Source organism: Panthera pardus, unplaced genomic scaffold (assembly GCF_024362965.1).
Source record: "Panthera pardus isolate Hobbes unplaced genomic scaffold, ASM2436296v1 HiC_scaffold_6, whole genome shotgun sequence".
Taxonomy (NCBI): Eukaryota; Metazoa; Chordata; class Mammalia; order Carnivora; family Felidae; genus Panthera; species Panthera pardus.
The window spans coordinates 63,169,877-63,180,817 of NW_026526991.1; the positions used below are offsets into that span (position 1 = coordinate 63,169,877).

The 10,941-nt window shown below is 47.0% G+C and overlaps 1 long non-coding RNA gene across 1 annotated transcript; it reads left to right on the forward strand.

The window, feature by feature from the left end:
• The first annotated feature begins 666 nt into the window (after window positions 1–666).
• Window positions 667–10,543, forward strand: LOC109249318 (uncharacterized). Its single transcript, XR_008419758.1, has 5 exons — window positions 667–893; window positions 1,048–1,165; window positions 5,240–5,346; window positions 7,695–7,779; window positions 8,745–10,543. It is a non-coding gene; the product is annotated as an uncharacterized LOC109249318 (long non-coding RNA).
• Window positions 10,544–10,941: the final 398 nt, after the last annotated feature.

Consider the following 10,941-nt stretch of genomic DNA (forward strand, 5'->3'; position numbering starts at 1 on the left):
CATAAAACTGCATGTAGAGTATGGTCACATTTGTATTTTTAAAAAATATATATATATATATATATATATATATATATATATATGTATACATACATATATATATGTATACATACACATATATATATATATATATATGTATACATATATATATATTTGCTTCTCTATATGGGGATAAAGACGGAAAGGCAATATATCAAAATGTGATGATCCCTAGAGATGTGTGCCTCTAGTTCCACTGTGGGCCAAGGACGGGGGGGACATGCCCCCCCCCCCCGGATCCACACCCCAGAAAGTATGAGAGACTACCCTTAGCATTAACAACAGCCACACCTCTTACCCAGATGCTCCCTTTCGGTTTACAAAGTGTCTTCTTTCACTGTCCTGCATTTGGTCTTCATGACTGCTATCGCCGGGAAGAAACCCGAGCCTAGCCTGTGACAGACCCGGGACTAGGACCGACACCTACATATTCGAAGTTCTCCAGGGGTCAGGTCAAGGAAAGAAGAGAGATGGCAGAGAGGTCAAGGAAGGTCCAAAACCAGGTGGCCAAGGGGGCAGGAAAAATACCCTACGACAGAGAGGTGAAGCAATTCCCAAGTCTGCCCAGCAGAGGGCGATAGTACCCCAGAGCTCCGCAAACCTGCCCAGGCCACGCCCCCGGCCCGGCTCGGCCCGGCCCCTCCCGGGACCCGGGAGCCACAGGGACCCTTCCCGGGTTTCTAAAGGGTCTGAAGGGCGAGAGGATGGGCGGCGGGTGGGGTGTGGCAAGAGAATAAGGGAGAATCCGCCGGAGAGGTTGTCCGGGGCACGGTGTGGGTGTCTGCAACGGGGTCAAGTGTGCTGGGGCGCCGCGCGTCTGCGCCGGAAGAGCAAGCGCGTAAAGCGAGCTGGAGGTGCGGAGCTCGGGTGGGCGTTTGCCAGGAGAAGGTCCCGGCGTGGGCGGGGGGAGGGGGTGCAGAATGTCTGTGGGACTTCCTGGGGCGGCAAGATTTGCTGCTCTGGGGAGGCGGTTACTCACTCAAGCTTTGCCACCTGCTTCCCTTCCAGCTTGCAGCCAAACACAACCCAGAGTCCCCGTCTCCACCCCCACCCCAGCTAATGGTGGCTGCACCCCCAAGCTGGAACCTGCCTCTGCAAAATCAGCCCTCAGCCTCTCAGCTTCAGGGTAGGCGAGGGTGGGGAGGGGGGCGCCCCGCTGATTCCAGTTGGTGGACTGAAGTGGCACCCAGCTCACGGTCTGATCTTACCCCTGCCAACCCCCAACTATGGGTCTAGACCAGAACCTTTGAGGAGCAGCTGCAGGGAAGACCTAGCCTGCCAGCTTCTCAGGCTGGGGTCTCCGCTCCCCTCCCCTTCCCCATTGAGCTCTGGCCACACACAGCCAGCAGGTCCCGGATACCTCTGTTGTGTGCCAACGGCCGCTCCAGCCAAGATGGGGACACACGGGTCTCCAACGGGATCTCCCTGCCCTCCAGGAGCTCCGAGTCAATGGGGGAGCCGCCACCACACCACGGGCCAGAAAGTGCCAGTGGGAGGCACAGGTCATCAGCTCCCTGTGGATGATAGGACCTCAGGGGAACCAGAGTTCTGTCCGTGTTTGGAGTGCCAAGGTTCTAGCTGGGAGGGAGCTCAGAGGTCTCTAGAGTCGACTTCAGTCAACTTGTGTTCAGTAATTCTTTATTGAACATAAAGATCGTTTTTAAAATATGGAAGCTCCAGCCTGCCGCAGAACGCCTGAATCAGAACCTTAAGGGAAGGAGCAGGGTCCTGGTTACTTTTAAATGTCTCGCGGGTGATTTGTTCCTGTAGTTGGTAATCACTGGCCTTACATTCACTTAACCAGAGACGAGTTTCCCAGAAAGTGGGGTTAGCGCCAGGCTTTCAATCAGAGTGAGATTTGGAGAGAGCTGAATATGCTAGTGTGCTGGGACCTAGGTGGCCTGTCACTCTGGGGGGGTGGGGGGGGGGCGGTGCTGCATGGACTTCACCAGCTGTGAGGGGGGCGGCTTTCAAGTGACTCTGCAGGGGAGCATAGGGGAAAGAGGCCCAGAGGGCCAGAATTTGCCTAATTTTTACTTTGTAGGAAGAGTTTTGTTTAACTTATTTAAACTAAAAAAAAAAAAAAAAAAAAGAAAATCAAAACAGTTCACCCATTTCTCCCACCTCCCATCTCCTGCCTCTTGCAACCACCAGTTATCTGTACCTGTGAGCTTGGGTTGTTTTTGTTTTTGCTTGGGATTCCTTATCTAAGCGAGATCCTACCACATTTGTCTCTCCCTTTATGACTTACTTCATTTAGCATAATGCCCTTGACCTCCATCCATGTTGTCTCAAATGGTCACTGTGGTTTTGATTTGCATTTCCCTGAGGAGTCGTGCTGTTGCGCATCTCTTCATGTGTCTGTAGGCCATCTGCGTGTCTTTTCTGGAAAAATGTCTGTTCAGATCCTCTGCCTGTTTTTAAACTGGATTTCGGGGTTTTTTTTTTGCTATTGGATTATATGAGTTCTGTATATAGTTTGGATATTAGCCCGTCGTTAGATACATGATTTGTAACTATTTTCTCCCATTTCGTAGGTTGTCTTTTCATGTTGTTAATGGTTTCCTTCGTGGGCAGAAGCTTCTCAGTTTGATGTGGCCAGGCCCACGTATTTATTTTTGCTTTTGTCGCTTTTGTTTTCGGTGTCAGATCCTCGCCAAGAGCTATGTCAGGGAGCTCAGCGCCTAAGTTTTCTTCTAGGAGTGTTGTGGTTTCAGGTCTTATGTTCATATCTTAGTCCATTCTGAGTTAATGTTTGTGTACAGTGTAAGAGAGAGGTCCATTTTTAGTTTTTTACATGTGGCTTTCCAGTTTTCCCAGCACCATTTTTGAAACAGCTGTCCTTTCTCTGCTGAAAAACATTCTTGGCTCCTTTGTAGTAAACTAATTAACCACCTATGCGTGGACTTATGCCTTGAGTTCTCTATTCTGTTCTGTTGATCCATGTGTCTGTTTTTATGCCAGTACCGCACTGTTTGGGTTCCTATTGCTTTGTAATATAGTTTGAAATCAGGGAGAGTGATGCCTCCAACTTTGTTCTTTCTCAAGATTGCTTTGGCTATTTGGGGTCTTTTGTGATTCCATACAGATTTTAGGAGTGTTCCATTTCTGTGAAAAACACCGTTGGAATTTTGATAACGGATTCACCGAATCTGTACGTTGTTTGGGGCCGTACAGACCTTTTACCAATATAATTCTTCCAATCCATGAGCGTGGAATATCTTTCCATTTACTCATCTTTTTCAGTTTCTTTCATTCATGTCTCGTGGGTTTCAACATACAGATCTTTCACTTCCTTGGTTAGATTTATTCTCAGGCACTTTATTCTTTTTGATGAAATTGCAAATGGGATTATTTTCTTAATTTCTCTTTCTGACAGTTCATTAGTGTTTAGAAGCACAACAGATTTTTGTGTCTTCGTTTTGTATCCTGCAACCTCACTGAATCTATTTATTAGTTCTGACAGTTTGGGGATGGAGTCTTTTGGGTTTCTGTGTGTAATACCGTGTCATCCACAGGTACTGACAGTTTTTATCCCTTCCTTTCCAATTGGATACATTTTTCTTTATTTTGCTGAATTGCTCTTGACTAGGACTTCCAATAATATGTTAAGTCAAAGGGGCAAGAGTAGGTATCTTTGTCATATTCCTGATCTCAGGGGAAAAGCTTTCAGCTTTTCATTGTTGAGTATGATGTTACCTGTGGGGTTTTTTCATACGTGGCCTTTATTGTGTTGAGGTACTGATCGTGTTCACAGTTTTTGTCATAAATGGATGTTGAGCTTTGTCAAATGCTCTTTCTGCATCTATCTGTTGAGAAAATCAGGTGATTTCTGTCCCCCATTTTGTTTATGTGGTGTATTGCGTTAACTAATTTGTGGATGTTGAACCATCCTTGCATCCCTGGAATAAATCCCACGTAATCATGGTGTATGACTCTTTTTAACGTACTGTTGCATTCAGTTTGCTAATGTTTGGTTGAGGATTTTTGCCTCTGTATTCATCAGGGATATTGGCCTGGAATCTCCTTGGTTTGTGGCATTTACGTCTGGTTTGGCATCAGGGTAAGGCTGGCCTTGTAAACTGTGCTCAGAATTCCCCTCTTGTATTTTCTGGAAGAATTTGAGAAAGATGGATATTAATTCTTTGAATGCTGGGTAGAATTCACCAGTGAGGGTTTCTGGTCCCGGACTTTTGTTTGTTGGGAGGTTTTGGATGACTGGTTTAATCCCTTTGCTGGTAATCAGTGTGTTCAGATTTTCTATTTCACCATGACTCAGTCTGGGTAGGTTGTGAGTTTCTAGGAATGTGACCACTTCTTCTAGGTTGTCTAGTTCATTGCATAGAATTGTTCATAGTTGTCCCTTCTGAGCGTTGGCATTTCTGTGGGGTCACTTGTAACATCTCTTCTTTCATTTCTGTTTCCATTTATTGGACTCCTCTCTTTTTATTGTCTTGGTAAGTCTAGCTAAAGGTTTGTCCATATTATGTTTTTAATGTTTGTTTATTTTCAAGAGAAAGAGAGGGAGAGAAAGCATGAGCAGGGGAGGGGCAGAGAGAGAGGAAGAGAGAAAAAATCCTAAGCAGGCTCCACACTGTCAGCACAGAGCCTGCCAGGGGCCTCGAATTCATGAACCAGGAGATCATGACCCGAGTCAAGAGCTAGAGTTGGACGCTTAACCGACTGGGCCACCCACGGGCCCCAATGTTGGTTTTTTTTAACGTTTACTTATTTTTGAGAGAGGGAGCATGAGCAAGTGGGGGAGGGGCACAGAGATAAGGAGACAGAGGACCTGAAGCAGGCTCTGCGATGGCAGCAGAGAGCCCAGTGTCGGGCTCAGACCCACGAACCATGAAATCATGACCTGAGCCAAAGTCAGAGACTTAAGGAACTGAACCCCCCGGGCGCCCGTCAATATTGTTTATCTTTTCAAAGAACCAGCTCTTGATCTTTTCTATTGGGTTTTTTGTCTCTGTTTCATTTATTTCTTCTCTAGTCTTTGTTATTTCCTTTCTTTACTAAATTTGGGCTTCATTTGTTCTTTTTTAAGGCCCTTGAGGTATCAAGGTAGGTTATTTATTTGAGGCTTTTCTTGTTTCTTGAGGTAGGCATTTATGACTATGAACTTCCCTCTTAGAATTGCTTTTGCCGCGTCCCATAAATTTTGGTATATTCTATTTCCATTTTCATTTGTCTCAAGGTATTTTTTGTTAAGTAAGCTCCACACCCAGCGTGAGGCTTGAACGCATGACCCTGAGATCAAGAGTCACAAGCTCTACCAAAGGAGCCAGCCAGCTGCCCCTCAAGGTATTTTTTTTTTTTTGTATTTCTCCTTTTTCAGTTTATTTATTTATTTATTTAGTAATCTCTGGACCCAACGTGGGGCTCAAACCCACAACCCCAAGATCAAGAGTCGCACACTCTTCCAACTGAGCCAGTCAGGCACCCCTATTTCTCCTTTGACTTTTTCTTTGGCCTCCTGGTTGTTCAGTAGCATGTTGTTTGATCTCCACATAGTTGTGAATCTTTAAGCTTTCTTCATGTAATTAATTTTTAATTTCATACCATCATGGTCAGAAAAGACGCTTGATATGAGTTTAGTTCTCTTCAACTTATTAAGATTTGTTTTGTGGTCTAACATATCATCTGTCCTAGAGAATGTTCCTTGTGCATGTGAGAAGATGTGTATTCTGTTGCTTTTGGGTGGAATGTTCTCTAAATATCCATTAAGTTCATCTGGTCTAACATATCATTTAAGGCCACTGTTTCCTTATTGATTTTATATCTGGATTATCTACCCATTGATGTAAATGAGGTATTAAAACCCCCTACTAGGGGCGCCTGGGTGGCTCGGTTGGTTGGGTGTCTGACTTTGGCTCAGGTTATGATCTCACGGTCCGTGAGTTCGAGCCCCGCGTCGGGCTCTGTGCTGACAGCTCAGAGCCTGGAGCCTGTTTCAGATTCTGCGTCTCCCTCTCTCTCTGCCCCTCCCCTGTTCATGCTCTGTCTCTCTCTGTCTCAAAAATAAATAAACGTTAAAGAAAAAAAAAAACCCTACTATTATTATATTGCTGTCAATTTCTCCCTTTAGGTCTATTAATATTTGCTTTATACTTTTAGGTGCTTCTGTGTTGGGTGTGTTAATATTTACAATTGTTACATCCTCTTGTTGGACTGACACCTTTATCATGGTGTAACAGCCTTCTTTATGCCTTATTACAGTCTTTGTTTTAAAGTCTATTTTGGGGGCGCCTGGTTGGCTCAGTCATTTAAGCATCTGACTTTGGCTCAGGTCATGATCTCACAGTGCACAAGTTCAAGCCCTGTGTCAGGCTCTGACAGCTCAGAGCCAGGAGCCTGTTTCAGATTCTGTGCCTCCCTCTCTCTCTGCCCCTCCCCTGCTAATACTCTGTATCTCTCTCTTTCTCTCAAAAATAAATAAAACATTAAAAAAATTTTAATAAAAAAAATAAAGTATATTTTGTCTTATATAAGCATAGCTACTCCAGCTTTCTTTTGGTTTCCATTTGCCTGAAATATCTTCTTCCATTCCTTCACTTTCAGCCTGTATTGTTCTTATATCTAAAGTATGTCTCTTGATGGGGCACCTGGGTGGCTCAGTTGGTTGAGCAACCAACTTCGGCTCAGGTCATGATGTCGCGGTTTGTGAGTTCAAGCCCCGAGTCCAGCTCTGTGCTGACAGCTCAGTGCCTGGAGCCTGCTTCAGATTCTGTGTCTCCCTCTCTCTCTGTACCTCCCCCTGCTCATGCTCTGTCTCTCTGTCTCTCTCTGTCTCTCTCTCAATAGTAAATAAACATTAAAAAAAAATTTTAAAGTATGTCTTTTGGGGTGCTTGGGTGGCTCAGTCAGTTGAGCGTCCCTCTCCCTGTGCCCTTCCCACACTTGCAGGGACATGCATGCTCTCTCTCAAAAATTTTAAAATAAATAAATAAAGTGTGTCTTTTGTGGGCAGAATATAGATGGGTCTTGTTTTTTTTAATTCATTCAGCCACTGTATGTCTTTTGATTGGAGAATTTAGTCCATTTACATTTAAAGTCATTATGGATAGGTATGTGCTTCTTACCATTTTGTTAATTGTTTTCTGGCTGTTTTTGTAATTCCTCTCTGTTCCTTTCTTCTTCTCTTGATCTTATCCTTTGTGGCTTAATGACTTTCTTTATGGTATGCTTATGTTCCCTTCTCTTTATTTTTTGTGTATTTCCTATAGTTTTTTGCTTTGTGGTTACCATGAGGCTTACGTATCACAACATTTTAAAGAGATAACTTAAGCTTGATCCCATTCTAATGCTCAAAATGTTTACTCTCCCCCCACCTACACTTTGTTTTTGATGCCTCGTTTTACATCTTTTTACCTTTGTGTCCCTTCCTTACCTGATTATTGTAATCATTGTTATTGTTACTACTGTTGTCTTTTAACCTTCACACTGCTTTATAATTAATCTACTACCTTTAGTATATATTTACTTTTCCAATGAGATTTATTCTTATGTGTCTTCTTGTTACTAATTAGCACCCCTTCTTTTCCATAATTTTTACTTTTTGCATAAATGTGTGTGTTCTATAAATTCCAGGAACGAAACAGTCACTGAAGTTTAGGAGGTCTCCCTTATGGTAAAAATTCTGTGTCTTGCAGGTCAGCAGATGTGATTCCTCCCCACTTCCCCCACTCCAGCCCAGTCTCTAAGCCTTCAGACTAAGTGGGGTTCCACGCAGAGAAGGTATGTTGGTTGAAATAAATTAAGTTTGATCATTTGTAAGTTCCGAATGCATTATTCATTCATTCATTCAGACACACGTGCCTTCAATCGATGTTGTTTGAATGCCTACTCAGTGCTGGGCAAATTCAGATGGCAGAGAGCTTCAGATGGGTTGTGTGATTCAGAGGAGACTCCACTTTGTGGGGCAGGGCACTAGGCTGATGGGGCACCCCCCTTCTGCCAGATCTGGTGCCTGTTAAGGTCAGGGCCAAGAGAGATGCAGTGTTCTGAGGCCACCACCAGGGGTCAGACACACCTCTACTCTGGCCATTTCATTGCATGGAGGAGCCCTCCCTGGTCCCCTGCCTTCTCAACCTCAAGGTCTTTTCTCTCTCACTTCCCTCAGCCCATTCCTCCTTCCTCTAGGCCATCCCATCCCGCCATCACTGCAGGGCCAAGCAGCCTCCCAACTAGACAGCCTGGCATTTCTCCTGACCCTTGGGGAGTCCCAAAGCCTCTCACTTCCCCAATTTTAGGAGTGACTGACTGGTGAGCAGAAAGTGCCTTCTACTATCTTATCTCTTCTTGTCCTGCCACCATTCAGCTCAAGTTCTCTGGTTTTGTCTCCGAGCAAAATGGGAGTGTTTATGGATGACTCCTAATAAGTTTTCTTATGTGTGTCAACAAAGCTCTTCTCCAAGCCCAAGCCCCTTTTGTGGCCCCCAGAATCCAGTGTCAAGAGCCCCTCAATGTTTTGATGGGAATGTTCTCACCTCACTCCAGCACAGCACCCACATCCATGGAGCCTTGATCCCTCTGGACCTGATCTCCTTCTGCTGTCTGGCACATATCAGACCCTGCTCCCTCAGGTCCCCCCTTTCATCCACCCTCCATGCTCCCACTTTCCCTCCCCACACATGAGTTGCACTGCCTTAGAGGTTTAGCTCCTCTAAATGGTTTCTTACCATCTTTTTGTTTGTTTTTAGTGTTTACTTATTTTTGAGAGAGAGAGAGCGGGGAAGGAGCAGAGAGAGGGGTACAGAGGATCTGAAGCAAGCACTGTGCTGATAGCAGAAAGCCTGATGCAGGGCTTGAACTCATGAACTGAACCGTGAGATCATGACCTGAGCCGACGTTGGACGCTTAACCGACTGAACCACCCAGGCTCCCTGGTTCCTTACCATCTTGACATCCTGTCCTCATTCTCCCTCGGGACGCCTTCCCTCTGCCCAGTCCGGGCCCTTCAGACAAACATAGATGAGGGAATGCTGTCTCTTCCAGGTACCACCTATGTTCCCTTAACCTCTCCACTTCTTAGTTTCTTCATCTGTGAAACAGGGACAGTGGCGAATGGCTCTCGGATATGCGGTGAGGCCTAAGCGGCCGATGGCTCTGGAAGTGTTCAGTACAGTACCAGTACGTAGAGGTGCTCTGGGATAGGGTCCCTCATCCTTTCCTTCAGGTACAGCTCCTGCCTCCACTGCCACCCCCCACTCCACCCGCCAGTGGAAACCTTCCCTTGTCTCTGTGCACTGGCTACTTCTGCCCCATCCCCCACTTCTGAGCAGAGCAGTGGCCCCGGGCAGAGTGGGAGGAGAACCAGGGGACTCCGGGGCACGCTGCCACCATGCTGAGGAGATGGGGGCAGACGCAGAGAGCTCTGCAGGGACCTCAGACCAGAACTCCCATCTGCAGGGCTGGGTCGACCTAGAATGGCGTCCACTCTTGTCCCTGGGGTTATTGGGGACTGCTCTTATGGCCTGGGGATGAGGAAGGGCTCCCACAGAGTCCCCTGAGGCACTGAAAGGACCAGAAGACTGGTGGGAGATGAAGGAGGGAAGGCAGGGCAGGGGAATACCAACCACACACTATTCCCCATCCCTGCTCCCTTCCCATCCACCCCCATCCTCCACCAAACACGATCCCTGGGTTAATTTTTAGCATCGCAGCTCGTACATTAGTCACTCCCTGTCACCCACCTACACGGCAGGAGGCTGCTGTGCTGGTGCCGTCATCCCATCATCTGTGAGGTGGGATCCAGCCCCGCTCTGGGCACCCCCTCAGCCTCCTCCAGGAGCCCCTTCAGCCTGGGTGAGGGGTACCGACATCACCCCCAAGACTAGCCGCAGGGGAGGAGGGGAGGAACAGGCTGGTCAGAGAGAGGCTGGGTGTCCCTGCTAGGAGGCAAAAGCCGGGGAGGCCCCTGCAGACCCCGCCCCCAGTAAGGTGCTAGCCTCTGCCCAGGCAGCTGGTCTCCTGGCAGTCCCAGGCTCTGGGAACAAAGGTATGAGAGGGCCCCTCCCTTAGACCTGAGCCTCTAAGAGCTGCTGTTTGTCATGGCTGCAGAGCAGCTGTTCAAACAGGGAGCTTAGGGAGGCTCCATTTGCTTAATCAAATGTCTTCCCTTCCCCGGAACGAGGGTGGCCAGGTGCAGGGACCCTGGCTGGAGCCGACACCCAGCCCCAAAGGGACAGCAGGAGAGGGGCTCACAGTTGCCAGCATCAGCTGGAGCAGAGGTAGGGCCTCCTCACCACCCCTACCCCAGGGCTGAGAGCTGGGGAGGTGGCCAGTCAACCCTCTGCTGGCCTGGCCCCAAGGAAGCATTCCTGTTTATTGAGCACCTGCTGTGTACCACAGCAGTGTTAGGCCCTGGAGGCACAATGTCAACAGGGCTGAGTTTCCTGCCTTAGGAAGGCAAAAGATCTATACAAAGGAAGTCAGTATAATCACCAATGGGGCGTTAAGTGTCGTAAAGAAAAGAAAATTAAATAAATAAATAAATAACTAGAGGGCTCAAGATAAAGAATAATGAGAACAGGAGAACTACTGATCTGATCTGGGAAAGCTGAGGAAGTGTTTAAGCTGAAGTCACTATGGAGGAATCAGTCTTGTAAAGAAGAGTGTCCAGGCAGAGAGCACAGCATAGGCAAAGGGCAGAGACAGGAAAGAGTTGAGCATATTTGAGGATTAGGACTAGGAAGAACAGTGTGGCTTAAGCATGAGAAATGACATGGAAGGAGAAACAATTTGAGCTTGAAGAGAGAGATAGGGACCTGACCCCCGAGGGCCTCCTACAAGGCATCCCAATACAATTGCAGAGGTTGTGCACTGCACAAAGTCTCCCAGTTGCCAAATTCTGGGACCTGCGTGGCTGCTGTCAACTCAGAGGAAGGGATGCCTTGT